The 21784-nt window shown below is 44.2% G+C and overlaps 1 protein-coding gene across 4 annotated transcripts in view; it reads left to right on the forward strand.

Moving 5' to 3' along the window:
• The window catches only part of VANGL2 (VANGL planar cell polarity protein 2), a 42803-nt gene that overhangs the window by 1202 nt on the left and 19817 nt on the right, over positions 1–21784 (forward strand). Inside the window, exon 1 of one of the 4 annotated variants that reach the window (XM_069062901.1) lies at positions 923–1070. The exons of the other annotated variants lie outside the window; for them this stretch is intronic. The gene's annotated coding sequence lies outside the window, so the exon portion shown is untranslated. Of the gene's footprint in view, positions 1–922; positions 1071–21784 lie in introns of those variants that run through there. 4 annotated transcript variants of the gene reach the window in all.

Genomic DNA, 21784 nt, shown 5'->3' on the forward strand with positions numbered 1-21784 from the left:
GGGAGGGGTGTCCCGGGCTGGGGAAGGGGGGCTTGGGTTTCGGGGGGCTGCTGGAAACAGGGCGCTTAGCTGTTTCCTGAAACCGAGATCAGAAGAGCGTCGTGTAGGGGGGGGGGGGGGGGGGGGGGGGGGGGGGGGGGGGGAGGGTTATTAAATAACCCTACCTCGGGGGGGGGGGGGGGGGGGGGGGGGGGGGGGGGGTAGAGGGGGATATGGAGGTGCCTTTGAAGCTTGAGGAGCGGATCGGTGTGCTGGCGTGTCGTGTCTGGGGGGATGTATGGAGTCCCAGGAGGGCGCTGGAGGGGCTGTAAAGGGGGAGCGGGTGTGGAGCTTGGAGAAGGGGACTGGCTGGGCTTTCTTGGGGGCCCGGAGGTCAAACCCTAGCGACCACCCCCCTCTTCCCTTTTTCTCATACTCCCCTCTATGGAGGGCAAAGGGACCTGCCAGTGTGAGAACTGTCGGGGGCGGGGGGCATGTGTGTCCTAGCGTGTCTTTGTGTTTGTATTCGTGCACGCCTGTCCCTGCAGGTGTGTGCCTTCGTGTTTGGGGTGTGTAGGGGTTTCTCTTTAGCTACCAGCGTCTATATGGGGGCAGGGGGTGTGTGGAGTGTCCCTAGTGTTAGGGGATCTGTATGTGTGTCCTTGTATACAGAGGAAAGGAGATGTGATGGTGGGGGGATGAGATGTTTGTCTAACATAGGTGTATGCATATTGGTAAAGGTATATGTATGTCTTGGTTAGGGTTGTGTATGCAGGCCCAAATATTGAGCTGGATGGGGGCGTGTGTCTTTAGGGAAGGGTGTGTATAAGGAGGACCAGAGGTGTGTATTGAAGATAGTTGTTTCTATTTAAAGGGTCTGTTTACTTGTATATGTATGTACTACTGTGTTTTGAGATGTTTCATATGTATATCAGATGGGTGTGCCTTTAAGTGAGTGCCTGTCCCTGGTGGTGGTGTTTGTAGGGGGAAGGGAGAGGTGCTCCATCTATGTAGGTGAGGTGTACTTGAAACTCTTGGAAGAAGGGTATCTCTGTCCCCTGGAGTGCTTGGAGGATTTGGAAACAGTAACAGTAGGTTTATTGTTGGAAACAAGGATGGGGTGGAAATGGGTGGGCAGTCTTTTGTGGGTCAGGCAGTGCTTGCTTGTGACTGGTGTGTGTTCACTGTGGCATGTTGGCATCAAAACTCTCTTGGTGGAAAGTGGAGAACTTTATAGTGTGTGTGTGTGTGGGGGGGGGCTGTATGTAAGGGTCTGGGTTTGAGTATTTTTTTCATCCCTTACAAGAAGGGCTAGGGGAGTCCAGCCTCTTGGGTTCTCTTCCCAAGTTTCTTATCTTGTCTGCTATGGCTTTTGGCCTTCCTCCAAGTACTTAAACTTTTTCCCCCTCCACTTTGACCATGCTACCTTTTCCCAGGGTTAGTATTTTGCCACCCAGTTCTGCTCTTGGGGCTCTAAGGCCTTTGTGGAGTTTTGGGATTCTGATATAGGGAGAAGGAAAGAGGGAGAAGTATGGTTGGGGAGATTTTAGGGTAGATATGAGCTTAATCCACTAGGAAGCCAAGCTTTTGAGATTAAGATGAGAGATTTGGGAAAAGAGAACATGATAGTTGCAGGTAATGGAGTGACTGGTAGTTTGTTTGTGGAGTACAATTCAGGGCCTCCTTTCTGCTCTCAGAAGAGCCTATGTAAATTGAAGTTAAGCCTGAGGGTGGAGGGTGAATACTGGGTATGTAGGCATAAGATGGAAGCTGAGGATGTATGAGATGGGTCCACCTAAATGTATAGGATGTGAGCTGAAGATACGGGCTGGGGCTGAGGAGAGGAAATAAGAACTGAGGGCGAGGGGTAAAGATTTGGAATAAGGATAAAGGGTATAGGGTGAAGATCTGAGATGGATACTGAGGCCTGGGGGTTAAGTGTGTGGGATGAGGTTAAGGATATAGATAGATAGGGCTGAAGACATGGGATAGGGATAAAAGCTGAGTGTATGGATTTTGACTGAGAGCTGAGGGTATGCTTGAGGGTTGAGACCTGATAGTATAGAGGCTGAGATTGTGGAATTAGAGCTAAATATGGGATGAAGGGTGATGGTATGGGCTGAAGAATAGGATGGGAGCTGAGGATTAGTAGTGAGGGCTGAAGGATGTGGACTGGGACTAAAATTTGTGAGTAGTTTGGGGAGGAGGGAAAATGTTTACAATCTGCTCTCCTCTACTACTGTGGCGTGGGGATCCAGTTGCCCTACTCCCAAATGGAAATTTTTCTCTTCTGAGAACAGAATTGGCTTCTTCCTTTCCTCTCTGGGGTTAAGGAGGAAGTGACCAACCCAGGACCCCAAGAGATGAAATTTAATGGCAAGCCTAGAAAGTGAAGGGACCAAGACTTAGGACAGGACTTCCGTTTTAAAGCAGCATGCTCACAGATTCATAGCCTGACTACCTTCAGGCCGAGGGTTAGGGGTCTAGTCTAAATTAATAGGTAAGGCTCTTCTAGAGACAGAGGCAATTTTACTTAACTTAGTGAGCTCTGACCTTCCCACATCCTAATCCAAGGTCCACAGGCTGTGCCCCAATCCCATTAGTATTTACTTGGTAGTCAAAGGGATCTTAGATAGATATCAGTAATCAGAATACCAGAAGAGTTTGATGGAAGAGTACCTCCTGCTATCTTTCTGGTGCTGCCTTTCCACCCCCACACCAGTATGTATGTGATCTCTTGAGTCTCATGGACAGGAGACTTAGCTGGATAACTGTTTAGAAGAGCTGCTATGAGCAAGTGAGAAGGATCTAGGACTTCTTGTTCCCCCCAGGTGGGTTTCAGGAACTCAGAAAACCCTAGCAGCCACCTTTGCCTTTGTTTCTTTTGTCATTCCACCCTTGACTTGTCCCCCTATTAGAAGGTTAAATGAAGAAAGCCCTGAATAGAGAAATGAAGAACCTGGGTTCTTGTTTTGGCTTAACCTTTGATGTATCATGTGATACTGGCCAAGTCTCTTTCTTTCTCTGGGTCTCTGTTTCCCTTTCTATAAAATGGGACTAATGATACCTGTGACTCCTTATCCCTGGGGCTAGGAAGAGGATCATGATGAAAAAGGATGGGAGATACTGAATCTCTTGAATGCTTTCAACCTCCTAGGAAGTCCATTTGATCTCGACCTGTTGCTTGGTATCTGTTAGACCTGATACCTCATTTCTTTTTTGTGCCCTGGATTCCTGATTTCTTTCATGTTGTTTGGAAACATCATCTCTACTTCCAGTGACCAAGGTTGGCTACATATTTTGTCTTGCTTCATCTCTTGAATTTTCCTGGTCAGATTTCTCCTGTATCTAGACTTCTTTTTAACTCCCCTCTCCTAACCTTGCCTTTGTCTTCCAGTGATGTCTGAGTACCAGATGAGTTACCTCCTTCAAGATGAGGTCTTCATACAAGGTTGGGGGTAGGGCTGAAGAAAGTTTTGTCTTGACCTCATGTAGCTCTTGTGCTCCTTTCTGTCTGGAGCTGGGAAGGCTCAGGGTAAATTTCCAACTGGGGCTTGCCTGGGTTGCCATCTCCTCTGCCCCATTCTGTGCAAATCTGGGACATAGACACCCTTTCTGTTGAGCCCTATGAAAATGAAGCTCTATAGACCTGATGCCCCTGGCGAGGCTTGTAATTACAGACTGAACACCTGGGAAAGGATTTGGGAGAGTGGCTGGCCAAGAATCTCTTAGTTATCAGGGTGGGGTGAGGAGAGGGGAGAGTGGGAAGGAGCTGGGGGCAGGGGTGGGGCAGGAACTCCGGGGCCCACTTTGTCCTGTGGGGCCTATGCAACTCAGACAAATGTGGCAGTTAGGTTGAGGGATAGACTGTGGGACATGTAAGATGACTCAGTACCTCTTCTTCCCTCATGATTAGTGAGTGCCTTAGCCTCTGGAGAGGAGCACAGGGGTGAATATTTATGGTGTTCAGTGGTCCTATGTTTTATCTGACCTCTTAGGACTGAAGACAGAGAGGATCATAGGTCTTATGATATGAAGATACATATGAACATACAGATTCATAGATCTATGGCTGCAAGGGGATCTTGGAAGTCATATAATGTAGCCTCATTTGGCAGATCAGAAAACTGAGGCCCAGAGTTACACAGGATGTATGAGTCAGAGCTGGAATTAGAATATGGGTTCTGTGATTCCAAGTTCAGTGTGCTTTTTGAACAGTATCCTTTCTGGAATTATAAGTATGAAGTTTCATGGATTCTGGGTATAGGCTAAATTTATTTGTCTAACCTTTGCCATCATTTTCCCAAGGATGATGGGGTATGATGAAGTCTCTAGGAACCCCAGAGGAAGAAGCAGTGAATAGGAAAGTGATCTCAGTAGGGTCTTCCCTTCTTAAAAAGTGTGGCCTTTGCTCGGGAGGTATTGGAGTCTGGGCCCATGGGAACACAGAGTCCAAATTTGGAAAGAAACATAGTTTTGGATGAACTATATTGACTTCTTCGAGTCCCTGCTGTAGGAAAGCAGGAAGGAGGTGATTGGTGCTGTACTCCTAATGTTGAAGGAGTATAGCATGGGAATATTAGCCACAGGACTCTCCCCACCATTATGTTAATCATCCCCTATTCTGCTTGTTAAGGGTGGGGGATCTAGAGGAAGACACTGCATATCCTCCTAGTCCCTTTCCAATTTCCAGTCTGATGGAAGAGCTACCCTAGGCAGATTTCTCTATGAGAGATTGGTGTGGGTGTGGGTGGGGAAATCACCTTTCATCTAGGATTGTTGCTTTCTGTGGTGTCTGTATCCACAGAGCTTCTTCATGCAAGATAAACGTTTTAATATGATTGTCACTAGGACATTCCTGCCACCACCATGCTGGCATTTTGGCTTGGGGATGTCTGATTCTCTCTCCACTGGGCCATAGTATGTTATATAGGGATGTGTGGGAATGGTTGACTGGAATGGTGGTATTCTTTAAGCAGAGATATGAAAAAACCTCACCTCGCCATCTTCTCCATCCTCCAGTTCGTTCCCCCCCACAAAAGACCTTGCATTTTGTTTGTGCTGACCCTGGACTAATTTATTTATTTATTTTTAAAGGGGAAATTGGGGGTGGAGAGGGACAGGTGTAGAGACTGAGGCGTGAACTGAGGAACTTTAAAAACAACTGAGTGTGAATGGAGACACTCATTTTCTCACCTGCTTAACTCCAGGAATGGCTCTGTGGGGAGAGAAAGAGTGCTAAAAATCTTTTATTAGAGTTAAAAGCTTTGAGTAGGGGTGGGGTAATTGAGAGAATGGAAGGGGCCTTCGCACTGGGGTATTTTGTGAGTGGGGGGGGCGGGTTTGCACCCATCTGTGTTTGTGGGTCTTCCAAGAAGGAGGAAGAGTCGGTGTTGGGGAGAAGACATGGTCAAAAGAAACCCAGAGATGCTTCTGTCTCCCCTGTATATGTATTAGACCCTCCTATCCCAATATATCTGTATACCCCGAAGTCCATCTAAGCCTGTTCCATAACCCCCTTCCTCTCCCTTGTGCACATACTTCTGCCTGTCCTATTTCTCCTTCCTCTCCCATGTATTGTTCTGCATAAAACTAGATTCACCCCACACTGGCTTCTATTCCCCCCTCCCAATTATACCCATTCCCTTCCAATGCACAATTAGACCTATCCCATTGCTTCTTACCTCCCTTCCTTTCTCTCCTCCCCTCCAAGGTCCTTTGCACATGGACTGTGGTTTCTATATACACACATGTTGTTCAGTTGTTTTCAGTCATGTCCGATTCTTCATAACCCCATTTGGAATATTCTGGGCAAAGATACTAGAGAGGTTTGCCATTTCCTTCTCCAGCTCATTTTATAGATGAGGAATATGAGACAAACAGGGTAAGTGACTTGCCCAGGGTCACACAGGTGATAAGTGTCTGAGGCCAGATTTGAACTCATGAAGATGAGTTTTCCTGATTCTAGGCTCAGCACTCTCTCTGCTGTACCACCTAATTGCTCCCTGTACACATGTACTCCTTGCTTATCTCACTGCCTTTTCAGTATAGGTCTGTCCCTGGTTAATATCTCTCACTTACTTTTACACATATCAGCCCCATCCCATGCTTTCCTGCCCTTCATTTAGGGAGGGCTATCCTATGACCCCTCCCATCCTAGGTCTATTCCACACTCATTCTCAGGTGGCCACCTAGGTCCCTGTCTCTCTGTCTTCTCTTTCCTGGCCCCTCATATACACACAAAAGACCATCCTGTTGCCTTCCTAGCTTGCAGGACCAGGTAGGGGATGGATTACTGGATTTTGGGAAACCCTTCTAGGGCATGAGGATCCAGACTTTGGTTTGGCTGAAGAAATTGATGGAGCTGGATTGTGGGGGTGGGGGAAGGAGATAGAATTGTTTGGAAAAGGAAGAATTTTTTTGGAGGAGGGGGAGCACAAAGGAAGTTGGCCTCATCGATTGGAATCCAGGGCACACACTTCCTGTTATCCACATGTCTGTTCTTGCCCCTCCTCTCAGGTGTGTGTAGGGAATCCTTTGCCACTCTGGAGTTGTCAGGAAGCTAGCTGAAGCTTGTGATTTGGTGGGGATGCTAAATCCTGCCCTTAGAGGGGGAACCCATGCATCCAGATTCTCTCTACCAGCCCCACTGCCTCTGGGACAGATGCCAATGAGATTACTCAGCCTATCTCCCCCCCCCCCCCCAAGTCTGCTCTTTCTGTGACTGGTTGTGGGAACAGTGGAAATGGGCCTGGGAGAGGCTGGGGAATGGGGGGGCATGTTTTGGGATCCTGGGAGCTAAGATGGGGGTGGGGGTGAAAAGAGAGCAAAGCAGGTCTCTGCAGAACCCGCTGGGCTGGGTGGGGTAGAGTGGAGTTGGGTGGAGCCAGCAGGAGCCTTTCCAGGTTTCCAAAGGGAATAGCTTATATAGACCTGAAGGACCCTTTTACTTCTCTGCCCTTCTCACTTCCATGCATTGATGGCCTAGTGGTGAGAAGGCCTTCCTTCCATGAGCCCAAGCACAGGCCTTTTGACTGAGGAATAGCCCTTTCCCTTCTGTGAAGTCCAGTGGAGAAGGATCCTTGATCCTCTGCCTGTCATCCCCCTACCCCCTCAGGCCAGTGAGAATGGTGAGCTCATGTCTGAGGCTGCTGGGAGCTGCCCTGGGAGAGTGTCAGGTAAACAGGGTGGGGGCAAGGATACCCAATGCCAGCTTCCAATGGACAACCAGTGGTTCTCGGAGCCCAGCCCCCATCCGCCCCCTCTCTGTAATTTCTTCATCTCACAGTAGCTCCACCTATTTTTCTGACCTCCCAGTCAGATGTGCCACCCAAGGGGCAGTGCACATTTTCTCAGGCATAGGGATGAAGAGTTCCAACTGCTGCGGCCATTCTACTGCCCTTTCTCTGTGCCTTAGTTTTTCCCTTCTTGTGCAGAGAATCATAGTGCACATCTCTCCAGAGGGATGGGTTTGTTACATTGTCCAAAGATTCCATGTCTGCTTCCTTGTAAGGGAAAGAAGACAATAAAAGTCATAATCCAAAGGGGCTTAGAAATCCTTCATTCAGGAATAGTGAGTAGGGAAGTGCTTGGTCCACGACACCCTTCTTGTTTGTCTCAGGCTTTGGGTCTGTTGGATACATTTTCCCTTCAGTGGTGTAGGGCCTATGTGAGTCTTTGGCTTGAGGGTGAGGATAGGGCTGAACATTAGGTCAATTGGCTCATCTCCTTCACTGGACATACAGATCCCCTTGGGCTCTTCAAAGTGCAGAGAGCTGGGATCCCATACCCCCTATTTACTGTATGAACAGGATATGGGGCTCCTAAGGGGGGCGTGGAATCTATACTGAGCCTTCTTCTGAGTGACTTCTTTGTGAATTTTACTCTTAAATAGCACTATTTTGGAGGGGAATCAAGTGTGGTGGAAGAAACAATAAATGAAAGGAACAGGATTGGGAGTCTAGAGAGCTGGATCCCTGTTCTCTCTCACCAATACACCAATATTTAGCTTCTAAAGAATTCCTTATTGTGGGTGTATCCTCCACTGATCAGAACCCCTCTGTGCCTTAGTATATGGCTTTATGGTTTATTGTGGCTAAAAAAAATTCACAATAAATTTGCTGAACTGACCATCATGTGGACAATTTTTTGGTGACAAGCTAATCTACATTTGTCTAGATTGGCTCTCTGGGTGAGGGGTGGGGAACTTGTGGCCTTGAGTCCACATGTGGCCCTTTAGGTCCCTCAGGTGTGGCTCTTTGAATCCAAACTTCACAGAACAAATCCCCTTAATGAAAAGATTTGTTCTATAAAACTTGGACTCAGTCAAAAGGCCGAATCCAAGCACCTAGAAGGTCACATGTGGCTTCAAGGCTACAGGTTCCCCACCCCTGCTCTGGGTTGATGCTCCAAACCTTTTCTGATAAGAACCTTCAAGAACCTAGGCTTTCCTCCATATCATGATGAGCTATTAGAGAATGAATTCAGTGAAGATCTGCTAATGAAAACCTTGGGAAGTGGGCAGTACAAGTTTTATATTACTCATTTGAGGGATGGGTATACTGAAACCCAGAGAAATTAAGTCTGTGGTCCTGGATCAGAGAATCTCAGAGGTGGAAGGGATCCTTGAGGTCATCTAGTCTAATCCTTCCCTGACTAGGCTTATCTTTTACAAAATATCTTTTCCTGAACTCTGGAGATCAAGATGTATATTTAGGGAGCAGCTAGGTGGTGTAGTGAATAGAATGATGGCCCTGGAGTCAAGAGAACCTGAGTTCAAATCCAGCCTCAGACACTTGACACTTACTAGGTGTGTGACCTTGGGCAAGTCACTTAACCCCAATTGCCTTACCTTTCCCCCCTCAAAAAAAAAAAAAGACATATACTTAGCTGGTTGATCAGAGGCATTGCTAGCATTAGAATTCAAGTTGTCTCATTCCAAAACCAGAGCTCTTTCTTTTTTTGGAGGGCAGTTGGGTTTAAGTAACTTGCCCAAGGTCACATGGCTAGGTTTTTTGTTTGTGTGTGTTAAGTGTCTGAGGTCGGATCCAAACTCAGGTTCTCCTGACTCCAGGGCCAGCACTCTACTCACTGCGCCACCTAGCTGTCCCCAATCCAGAGCTCTTTCTACTATACCACACAACTTTGTGACCTTGAGTGAGTCTTACCATCCCTGGACCACTATTTTCTCCTTTGTATAGTAAAGATGTTGGTCTGGATAATTTAAGTCCTTTTTAACTCTTCATGTTCTATTCCGTCGCCTCTGTTATGTTTACACATTTGGGTCAGTGGATCACTCAGAACCTGAGAATTTAGATCCATAATTCCTTTGGTAAAAACATATCCAACAACCCTTAGGGTAAAAGTAGTCCAGGAGGAGTGGCCAGGTGGTTCAGTGAGTAAGAGCACCAGCCTCAGAGTCAGGATAACCTGGGATCGATTCCAGGCTCATATACTTAACACCACACTCAGAAATAACTGCCATGTAACCTTGAGCAAGTTACTTAACCCCAATTGCTTTAAAAAAAAAAAGTAGTCTAGGAATGTAAAAATAGGTAACAACAGCTAGGAAGTGAAAAGCAATCTCAAGGAATTCCCTGGGGTCTTCTCCCCCACCAAAATCCTGAAACTGTTTTGATATCCACTGTGCTCAAGGCCTGGACCCCATATCCATCCACCTTGGGGCACAGTTATAGATCTTTTTAGAGTTATTAAAAATGTTTTATACATACTATTCAAAAGTTATTAAGAGGCAGCTATATGGCTGGTGCGGTGGATAAAGAGCTGAACCTGGAATGAGAAAGACCTGAATTCACATCTGGTCTCAGACACTTACTAGTTGAGTGACCTTGTAAAGTCACTTAACCTCTGTTTGCTTCTATTTCCTCAACTGTAAAATGTCTCCCAGAATTTTTGTGAGAATCAAATTAGGGAAAACACTTAGCACAGTGCCTTAGCATAGTAGGTACTATACAAAAGCTAGCTATTCTTAATTAAAATACGATTGTTATTATTTGAACTGTCCCAGATCTACCCAAACAAATCTTGGTTCACAATAGCCCTGGTTGGTGATATGGAAGTGTGGGGTGAACCCAAGTGTCCCTGGTTCTACTAGTTTCTCCCGGCCCACAGTATCTATGAACCTGCTGAGAACTAACTACAGTTAAACTAGATTGTTAGGCAAAAAACCTAAAAAAAACCCCTACGTCTCATAGTATCATAAATTTAGAACTTTCCTCCTTGCTGGATTGACTTTTAAGTAGAAGCTTAGGGGAATTGTGATATGTGCATAGTCAGGGGGATGTCACTTCTTTTCCAGTGAAGTCAAGTCAACCACCAATGACCACCATGCTTTCCCATAAGACACCCAGACCAGACCTAGCCAACGTCTTGTTATTTGCTCATTTTGTGTATTCAGGACATAGTGGAGATGTAGATCAATAATCCTCTGGCTGGTTGTCCCAGCCCTATGACTTCTAAGAGTTAGTTATGAGCTTCAGAGGTCAAAGTCTAGAAGTTTTGGTATAGTCGACACAGGGATGGGGCTGTATCCTTCTTATTCTGCTTCTTTTCAAATCTCACTGGGGACATCAATGCAGAGTAAGATCCATGACCCACAAAATGAGGATGTTGGACTATTAGACAGCAAGATGTAGTTGAAAGGATGATGAATTTGGAGTTAGAAGACATAGGTTCAAACCCAGACTTCACCACTCAACAAGTGAGTGACCTCAGACAAATCACTTTCAATCAAACTCAGCAAGCATTTATTAAATGCCTACTCTGTTCTGAGTACTGTACTAGGTGCTGGTTATACAAAGGCAAAAATGAAAACAACCCCTGCCCTCAAGTGACTTTTATTCTGTTGAGGGGAAACAATATGTACAAAGATAAGTAAATATGAAACATAATTTCGATGATGTTAGGGAAACACAAGCTGGAGAGAAGGACCTTGTAAAGGTGGTAGCAGTTGAACTAGAGATTTAAAGAGGTGTTAAGGAGGAGGGAGAGTGTTCTGGGTATACAGTAGAGTGGGGTGGGCCCCAGAGGGTTTGAACATTATGAGATATAGGATAAGGGGAAAGGCAACTGGGTCAGTATGACTGGAATGTAAAGTTTATGAAGAGGTGTTAATGGAAAGGGGTGTAATCCTGGGACCTATGGTGGTCACAGGTGGGTAAGACTAGAGCCAGGGATAAAACTAGTTATTAGGGAAGGGTGTGGGCACATGCATGCACGCATGTGTGTATATACACACACAAACAAGTGTTTACATGTATACACGTGTTTGTGGTGGGCAGAGTATGGAGTCAGATCCAAGCTCTGACCTGCTTGTTGGAATGTGTTTCATAGATAGTTCTATAGGAGGGGGCCTGATGAAATTATTTTGCCCATGCTAGAGCTTCCTACAGGAAGGACTAAATTTCCCTAATCTCAAAATGTTTGGATTAATTTCTATTTAAAAACTACCCCATACCTCCACTTCCTGTCCTAGAAAATTCTGTTTCAGATCCTTGTGTATCATAGCTTTTATTTCCAGAAAGTCCTTCTACCTTCTTCCTGTTGCAATATCACCTCAGTTCCTCCATTCCTATCCATAGTGGGGATTAGGAGTCATGGGGTACCCTTTTTGTAATGATTCATAAAGGAAGTTATAGTATGGACTTTTGAGATCATTTAGCCTTAGCCCTCTTATTTTATATATGAGAAAACAAGACCACCAAGATGAATTGACTTGTCCAAGGGCACATAGGTAGTGAGCTGGGACTACAATTTAGGAATCTCGAGTCCTAGTTTCCAGCCTCAACCTTTTTTCACAGAATAACCCTGGCGCCTTGGGCGATTTCTCTTAGTCCTGGGTTCTCTGATTCTTTCTATCTGTAGCCTTCAGTTGCTGTGCTTGCTGGAACTAGACTGAGAATTGGATCAGAACTGGATGTAATTGAGAGAGAGGTATCATGGTCTTAATCCTGACTCATTACACTTCTGTTTGCCTGCTCCCCTGTTGTGTTGTTTATGTTCTTGTGTGTGCACTGAATGTACATGCACATGTGCCCTGTATTTGTTTTGTCATGGGGATCAGGTGGCCAAGCTCCATCCAATCTGAATGGCCTGATACAGGGTCTGTTCCTCCATTGAGTTTTGGTCAGCACTGCCTGCATACCTCAAGCCTCAAAAGCTGCTCTCCCTTCTGTATATGTGTGTGTGTGTGTGTGTGTGTGTGTGTGTGTGTGTGTGTATTTGGGTGGGGGGGGGAAGATATGCCGGAATGGGGGGGGGGAGCTACAGCACTTGGGTTTGTTTTTTTCTGGGGCTTTCACTTGATTGTTTCCTGGAGAAATCTGATCCCAAAGCCCAGACAAAAGCTGGGGCTAAAGAAGGAGAAACCCCATTCTTTCCTCTAGTCCCTAACCTCTCCCCTACCCCATCCCCATAACCCCACTCGCTTTGGATGATGGGTATGGGTTCCAGGACCTGGCTGCCATCACCTAGGCAACAGAGGGCTTTGGTTGCTATGGTGATCAATGTGGGAGAAGCTGGGCAGCAGGGACAAAAGACACCCCCCCCCAAACTCCCTCGGGATGAGGCTAAGACATTCCATTAATTTTATTTCTGAAAGACCTTTGGGGGAGGGGGTCCCCCCTCTTTTTGTGAAGAGTCTTTTCTCTCATTCTGGCCTTCTTTTAACCCCATATGTGTGGTTGAAGAGAATTGGTTTTTTTTGGAGGGGAAGATAAGTTGGGGGAGGAATTGGAGTCTCAATTTAGAGGCCCCCTGTTATCCCTCCCAGCTCCCTGCTCTGCCCTAAACCCATAATTCCCTCCCTCTCTCCCTTTCAACATTCCCACTTGTTGCTCTCTCTTGTCCGCATCCCTTTCCTGAGAAGCCTGCCTACCCCAGAGACACTGATGCCCAATCCCTGGAACTAACTTAAATAGGGAAGAATTCCTTCCTTTTCCTTTCTATTGTGGGTGGGTTGGTAGTTGGGTGTTGGGGGAAGCAGCAGGCTTGAGTCACAGACTTTTGGGTTCTGTCCTAGACCTTTCAAGGACCTTTGGTGGGTGGTATTTGGGGCTTTTTAGGTACTCTGTCCTATTTTTGGGGGGAGGGAGGTTAATTAGTTCATGAAGGTGGTAGGGATGGTAGAAGAGAATAGATCTTGCTGTCTCTTTAAGAGTAGCTTGGGGAAGGAGGTGGATGCCTGAGCCTGTTCCCCAGGCAGGGGGTAGGGGTGGGTGGCTCAGAAGGGGCCTGTGGGCTGAACAGACAAGAACAAAGGACTAGGGGGAGGGGGTACTGGTGGCTGGCCCTGTGTCTGTTTTTTAAATTTATCGGTGGGGATAACACAACCCCATCAACCTCTCTTTTGCGTGTGTTTGAAGTGGCTTTTCTAGCCAGGGAATGTATATGTGTATGTATCTGTCAGAGTGGGTAGGCATCTGGGCTAGGGTCTACTTATGTCTATTTGGGTATGTCTGACTTTACTGACTCCACCAAATCTTGGGGATTCAGTTTCTTTCCCTGGAGTCTCCGAGGAAGATCTGGGACTGGAATGTGTCTGCTCCCAGAGCTGTGGCTCATCTAGCCTCACCTCTTAGGAGACTTGGATTGATCGATAACACAAATTTATTAAGTGTCTGCTATGTGCAATACACTGGCATGGGGCCGGGGGAGGGGGGGGGAGGAGGCGTGTGTGGGAAGAAGTGGGGAGGAGCTTCAGGCTTTATGCTCTAGTCAAACTGGTTTATTCTCTTCCCCTTAAACATGCTGTGATTTCCCAGCTCCATGCCTTTGCTTTACACCTTTGCCTATGTTTGGAATGCTACACCCCCCCCCCCCCTTGCTTTGCCTGTTGCATTCCTATTTATTTTTAGACTCAAATCAAATACTGCCTTTAAGTTTTTTTTATTTTCTTTTAACTTTTTTCTTTTTCTTTTTTAACCATCTAGAGACCTGAAGTCTTCTCTTCCAAAAGTAACATCCCCTTCTTAGTGCTTTGTCTCTTCCTACTGACAATGTGGTACTTAATCATGTAATATTTTGTGTTAGTTTATTTGTGTTTGTACCAAATTCTATGAGGGGGAGGACATGGTTTTGCTTAAAGCTTTGTATCTTTCCTTGTTTAGGAGAGGAACAATAAATACTTGTTGAAATGAATTGAATCAGACTTTTTTTTAATGTATAGAGTAGAGCTTTGTATACAATATTGTCTATTAGAAAATATTCAGTGACTCCTCTACATTTTCATATCTTGTCAGTTACCAAGTCCTGTAAATCTCAGATTGCTGACATTTCTCCTTATCTCATGTTCCCACCCTAATATAGGCTCTCTTTCATATTAGAGAGTTTTGATGATGAGGAACTTTGATTTGAGCTTTAAAGGATGGGTAAAGCCAAGAGGGTAGAGGAGTGTGGATTTTCCAGGCACTGAGAACCATGTGAGCAAAGGCAGAGAGGTAGGTGGGAGAATACAGGTAGGTGGTGTTTCAGGAGCCATGGTACTGTGTGGCTGTAGCTAACCTAAAATTTAAGGGAATAAGATGAGATAATGCTTCAGATGCAAGAAGTTCCAGATATTAGAGTCCTTGAGTACTAGTCAAAGGCATTGAACTTTACTTGGTGATGATAAGGAGCTACTGAAGATTTTTTTTTAAATTGGGGGAGTAACATGAAGAGATTCTCTTATAAAATCATCCAATGTTAGGTTTTCCCTTCGTGTCTTATGGGGGCCATAATGAGAATGAGTGCTAAGATAGGGGTATGTTCAAAGTTTGTCTAGATACCAGGGATGGCTCAAGTTGTGGGCCCAGCTGTGATATGCTCATATGGGCTGAGTATACCTGGGGGACTCTGGGAGGAGAAATGTGCCCTGAAAATGTTCAGCCAGAGGTCTTTCTTTTCCCCTTCCTTCCTTCCTTCCTTCCTTCCTTCCTTCCTTCCTTCCTTCCTTCCTCCCTTTAATATTTTATTTTTCCCAGTTATATTCTAAAACAGTTTTTTAAACTTTAAAAAATCTTTTTGAGTTCCAAATTCTGTCTTTTCCTCCCTCCCTTGCCTCCCCTCTCCCTGAAACCAACCAGAGGTCATTCTGATAAAGTTCAGCATCCTTAACCATAACATCTAAATTATCAGGCTTCCTTGGAGGCCACTTGCTGGAACCTAGAGTAGGAGATACAGGCATCTTCTTATCCTCTTTGGGATTTCTTCTGTGGAACATAATGATATGCTCATCAGTTTAGATTCTGACTTTCTCTGAAACTTTTACTTACAGCTCATTGGATTCTCTAATTCAGGAGCAAAGTTAGGACAGGGCATAATAGAATTGAGAGTGATCTGTATAGAGGTGGGAGGTAAGATCCTGGGAGTGAGTAAGATGCAATGGGAGAGAAAAAGGCCAAGGACAGACCCTTGGGGACACTGACATTAAGGAGATAAGGAAGAGGATGAGTAACAGAAAAAGGAGTGGTTAGAGAGGTTTAGGAGGACTCTAGAGTGTGCTATATCTTTCAAGCCAAAAGAGAGAGGGTATCCAGTAGGAGAAAGTTATAAAACTGTCTAAAGCTAGATAATAGCCAAGAGAATCAGGACTAAAAAAAAAAAAAAGACCATTGTTTCTAGAGAGTTCTATGGTAACCTTTGCAAGAGCAGTTTTAGTATGTAGAGATGTAAGCTAGGTTAACAAGGTATTAGGAGAAAGTGTGGAGTGAGGAAACAGGGGCTTCAGGTGTAGACATACTTTCCCACGAGTTTAGTCTGAAGAGAGATGGTATAGTATCAAGTGAGGAATTTTTTTTCCTGATTGGGTGGGACCTGGTCATGTTTGTAAACAAATGAGAAAGAGATAATGGAGAGGGAAAGATTGAAGGTTCAGGAGAGAATGGATAGCTTCTAGAGCTATGTATTAGAGTAGTTGGGAGAGATAAGCATCAAAGGCACAGGTATGGGGTAAGAATGAGTGGGACTTAGAAATACTGCTGGTTCTGTGACCCAAACAGAGGGTTGGTGCTGATACTGAGAAGTTTTGAGGACTGGAGGAATGGATGTTCTGAAAACAGTTGGTACTTAATATATATTTGATGAATGAGTGAGTAAATTAATAAAGGTCCTTGCCTTCAAGAACTTAGGGCAAAATTATTGATTGGGAGATAATGAATTGTCCCTAGAAACTCATGTCTGTAAGGTCTGGAGGAGAAAGCACAGAATCACAATTCTGAAGATTAATTTTAAAGAATTCAGAAATCCTAGGTTCTATTTAGGAAGTTACTTTGAACTCATATGAAAATGCATCACATTTTTGGTGAGTGGGCCATGGCAGACTGATTACCTGACCTAAAGTAAGAGATAGGGGGCTTTCTTAGGTTTAATCTATCCATCCATAAATTTTTGAACCTTTTTTCCTTCAATATATGCCACTGTCCCCTGTGAGTTGCTCACCCTCAATGGATCACAGTTTGTTTCTGTGAAATGGGGTAAATTTTAGTTTTCAAGAGTAGGAAGTAAGATTAAAAGAAGAGATTATCCTTATTACCTGAGCAGACAAGTTTCCTGACTTGGGGGCTGGGCATGTGTGTAAAACACTAGAATGGGTTTCTGAGAGGAGGACCACAGGGTTAAAAGCTGGAAGGAAACACATTCTGGTCCAACCCCCTCATTTAAAAAATGAGGAAACCGAGTCCCAGGAAGGTTAAATTATTTTCCTAAGGCTACACAGGTCATAACTCATTTATATGATTCTAATCCACTTCCTCTGAATTCAGAGACAATATTCATTCCACTACACCACACTGCCTTTTTCCTTTGATGATTCTTGAGAACAGTTCTCTTTCTCTCTTGGTCTCTGATTTGGTAACAGGAGGATGGACAAGACGACCTAGAGGCTTAGTGGGGACACAGCCAATCCTCTGTCTCATCCCAAAACAGGAGAAAGTGGAAGATCTCCTCTATAGGGAATCTATCTCCTATTTGGTCTCTGTGTTGGACATTCTCCATGACAATTGCAAACACTTTTATGTTTCACCTGATAACAAAAATCAGGTCATCAAACAAAATTCTCAGTATTGTTCTATTTTCAACCCAACATAGTTGCCAAGTCTTACACTTCTGTCTCTGTAGCATGTTTGCATACATCCATCCCCTCCTCTTCACTCACAGATGAACCATCCTAATCTGGCTCTTATCATGTTTAAAAAAAAAGCCTATTTGGTCTTCCTGATTTGTCAGTACTTCCTCAAATCCATCTTCTGCATAACTACCAAAGTGATTTTCCCAAAGTGCAGGTATGATCATGTCATCTCCCTACTGAATAAATTACAGTGGCTCCTTATTACCTTTAGGATCAAATTTAGACTCCTTTGTTTGGCATTTAAATCTCTTCACAGTCTGCCCCCTTATTCCTTTTCCAGTCTTTCTACATATTACTCCCTGGCCTACTTCAAGTCCCAGCTAAAATCCTACCTGCTACAGGAAGCCTTTCTCTATCCTTCTTAATTCTAGTGCCTTCCCTCTGTCTATTCTTTCCAGTTTTAGACTTGTTGAGTTTAAGATGTCTGTGGGATATTCAGTTTGAGATGTCATTTGCAGGCAGTTGGAGATGTAAATCTGCAGGTCAGGAGAGAGATTATAACTAGATGGAAGGATTCAACAAATAGAGACATCAGTGCAGGCTGGAAAAAGGCTTTCTAGAATAGGCACAGTCTTAAATTGAGCACAGTCTTAACGAATGGATATGATAGGGATCAGTTGAGAGGAGGGAACAAAGGTTATTTCAAGAAATATGCCAATTACTGTGTGAAAAGGGAAACAGACCAGATTAAGGATGTGGGGCTGGCCACAGTCCCAGTCTGTGGCAGCTGCTCAGACTTTCCCAGAAGAGGTAGATGGTCAGTGATGTTAGATCAATAGGTTCTTATTTCTTAGAAGATTCTAGTCCACTTCCTCTGAATCCAGAGATTGTGAGATGTAAAGTATTTTGTTTAACATAAGGGAGGTCAGGAGGCCCAAAATGAGATTCCTGTGTTTGGGCAGGTTCATTTAAGGATATACCTAGATGGATGGGGGTGATGAAAGATACAAGCAGGGAAGTCTTTAGATTCTTGGCAAGTAATGAACCTCCAGCTATGGCAAGAGGAGGGAGGTTGTGGTTCTATAAGAAGCCACTCTCTGGACTTGGCACATAGAGTTTCATGACCAGCTTTACTCACTCCTTATTCAATATGGGGATATTCCCCTCCTAAATCCCTTACACAACAAAGTAGCACAAGGAAACCCAAAGGTTTTTGTTTTAATAGGGAGGGATGGTATCTGACTCTTTTCCCCAGCCTCTGATGTCACTGGAGGGGGGCCACAAGAGACTGGCTAAGTAGAAAGAAGTTTTCAGCAGAGGATTTGTGATTTTAGGAGTGGAAGGGTGAGTGGGAAAGGAAGGATTGGGGATGTGGGGAAGGTAGGGATCCAGAAAAAGGACTGGGTTAGAATGTGATGGGTGCCCTAGCAAAGGGAGGGGCTTTGTCTAGAGTAGGAGTGGACTGTGAATATGAACCTTAAGGATCTTCCAAAAGAATCATCATTAAAAAAAAAGCCAGCAACAACAAAACCCACAACAAAACAACAACCAAAAAAATCCAGATATTTTCTGGCCTACTGTAACATTGTTCCTTTACTGGGTCAATTTTTTTTGGGACCAGACCTATAATTTCATGGGTGTAGGAAATTTTCAGTGATGAAATCACTTCTCCATCCAATGCTTCTCTTTCATTTAATGTCTTAGAGAGTTGCCTGGAGGCCTGGAGAAATTAAATGACATTTATCAGACGCAGGGCTTGAACTGAAGTCTCCTTGACTCCAAGACCAACTATCTATCTACTACATTACCTCCTTATCTCACAGCGGGAAAAGTTTAGTCTTGTCCACTTCAGGGCTTCAAATCCTTCATCCTCTTCCTGACTTCCCTCCCCTCTTCCCCTACATGAGGCAGTGTTCTGTAATGGTAGGAGTGAAGAATTTGAAATCAGAGAGTGTAGATCCAAATCTGGCCTCTACCACTTTATATCGAGGTGACTTTGGGTAAATCACTTAACCTCTTTGAACCTCCTGGATTTTGCTTCTTGCTTTAAAGTGAAGAGGTTGGAACAAAATTCAGTCTCTAAAGGTCTCTTCCATCTCCAAATCTTTGAACCTATGATTTCCTTCATCAGTGACTCTATTCCTCCTCTCTCCCTCCACCTCCAAACAAACAACCAAAAAACAAACCTGTACCCAGGTCACTGATTTGTAGGTATACTAGATAGAGACACTGAGGAAGTGAGACCCAGAGAAATGACTTTGGATAACCCTTTGTGTATGAGATACATAAGCAAGTATATGGGATGAAGGAAGAGTCTGAAGGCAGCTAGAGAATAGATATTCTTTGGTGACTAAGAGTACTCAACCAGGGGTGTGCTGGAGCCAGCTCCTACTTAAGAAACAGATTATTAAATTTTCACTGTGAGCATTTACATCTTGGAAAAATTACAAATCAAGGCTTCATTAATTTTTTTTTTTAAAGCATTTGGGGTTAAGTAACCTGCTCAAGGTTACATGGCCAGTCATTTTGTGTGGGTGCTAGGTATCTGAGGCCGGAACCGATCCCGGGTCTCTGGACTCTGGTGCTGGTGCTCTTACTCACTGCTGCCTCCTGGCTGCCCCAAGGCTTCAATTAATTCTTTTGTTGATTGTCTGGACTTAAGAAAGTGATGGAGAAAGTCTTAATAATGCAAATAAAACTTAAAAGGGTGTCTAATTGCGTGTGTGTGTGTGGAGTTGGTTGTTAAACATTTACTAGCACACTCCTGCTCTCTATCCAGCTTGAAATTACTTTGTATTTATTTTTTCTATGTCTATGTTGTATCCTCCATGTGGAATGTAAGCTTCTGGAGGCAAGTACAATTTAATTCTGACTTTTTTCTTTTAAAAAAATAAATTTATTGATTTTTAGTTTTTATCATTTGCTTTTATAAGATTTTGAGTTGTAAAATTTCCCTCCTCCCTCCACTCCCCTGACCCCAAAACAGCATGCAGTCTGATATAGATGATACATGTATAATTATATTAAACATATTTCCACATTTGTCGTGCTATGAAGAGGAATCAGAAATTAGTAGGCTTTGATCTGCATTCAGACTCCATAGTTCTTTCTCTGGATGTGGATAGCATTTTCTACCATGAGTCTTTTGGAATTGCCTTGGATCATTGCATTGCTAAGAAGAGTTAAGTCTAATAATGTCGGTCGTTGCGCAATGTTGTTGTTACTGCTTACAGTGTTCTCCTGGTTCTCCTTACCTTGCTCACCATCAATTCGTGCAAGTCTTTCTAGGTTTTTCTGGAGTCCACCACTTCACCATTTCTTATGTAACAATAGTATTCTATTATATTCATATATACAACAACTTGTTCAGCTGTCCCCCAATTGATGGGCATCCCTTCAATTTCTAATTTTTTTTTTTTTGCTTTTTGGAGGGCAATTGGGATTAAGTGACTTGCCCGAGGTCACATGGCTAGTTTTTGAGTTAAGTGTCTGAGGCCGGATTTGAACGTGAGTCCTCCTGACTCCAGGGCCACATCCCTTCAATTTCTAAGTCTTTGCCGCCGCAAAAAGAGCTGCTATAAATATTTTTGTACATGTGGGTCCTTTTCCCTTTTTATGATCTCTTTGGGATACAGACCTAGTAGTGGTATTGCTGGATCAAAGGGTATGCACAGCTTTATATCTCTTTGGGTAATTTTTACTTTTCTATCGCCAGTGTGTAGCACAACACCTTGTACATAGTAAATACTTAGTTCATTTTCATTAAAAGCAAATGAAATGAGTGATCATCTCACTATACTCTACATTGGTCAGACCATTTCTGTAATCCTGTATTTATATAGCATTTTGGTCAACACATTTGACAAAGGAGAGTATGTCCAGAGGTGTATTTGGAGGATTGGGAAGGCCCTTAAGTTCATGCAGCATGAGAATCTGTGGTGGAAGGAATTAAGCTGTTTAGCCTGGTGAGAAGACTTGGGAAGGGTTCAGGTGGGTTACAATGGCTGTTTTCATTTGTTTGAAGGATTAGATTTAGTCTTCTATTTTTTTTTTCTCCAGAGGTAGAATTAAGAACAAAGGTAGAGGGGTGGCCACCGGCCCCAGTGTTGGGATGACCTGGGGATCGAATCTGGGCTCAGACACTTGGCACCCACTCAGAAACACCTATCTGTGTAACCTTGAGCAAGTTACTTAACCCCAATTGTTTAGGGGTGGCCAGATGGCTCAGTGAGTAAGAGCACCGGCCCCAGTGTCGGGATGACCTGGTGATCGAATCTGGGCTCAGATACTTAGCACCACACCCAGAAATAACTGGCTGTGTAACCTTGAGCAAGTTACTTAACCCCAATTGCTTAAAAAAAAATAAAGGTCGAAGCTGCTGAGGCAAATTTTGGCTGAATATAAGGAAAAGCTTTCTAAAAATTAGATGGTCAGACAGTGAAATGGGGAGTTATGGTTTCACCAGTTTTTCAAAGGAGGCTGGGTGTATACTTGGTGGAGATGTTATTGAGGGCATTCCTATTTTCATGTATGGATTGAACTAGATGGTTTCTGAGTTTCTATTAATTCTTTAATCCTCCTAGATCTTCACAGGAGTAGTGGCATCAGTAGCACAAGTCATTATAGCCTCAGAACCCATCCCTTTCTGGGACATTTGTGAGTGGATAACACTGGCCTTACACCCAATACTGGCATCCTCAAGATAGGGCTTGATCCTCTTGGGAAGACTCTCCTGACCCCTGT

This window comes from Petaurus breviceps, unplaced genomic scaffold, assembly GCF_028583685.1.
Source record: "Petaurus breviceps papuanus isolate PSGF00001 unplaced genomic scaffold, PetGlider_PUasm1.0 90510, whole genome shotgun sequence".
Classification (NCBI taxonomy): Eukaryota; Metazoa; Chordata; class Mammalia; order Diprotodontia; family Petauridae; genus Petaurus; species Petaurus breviceps.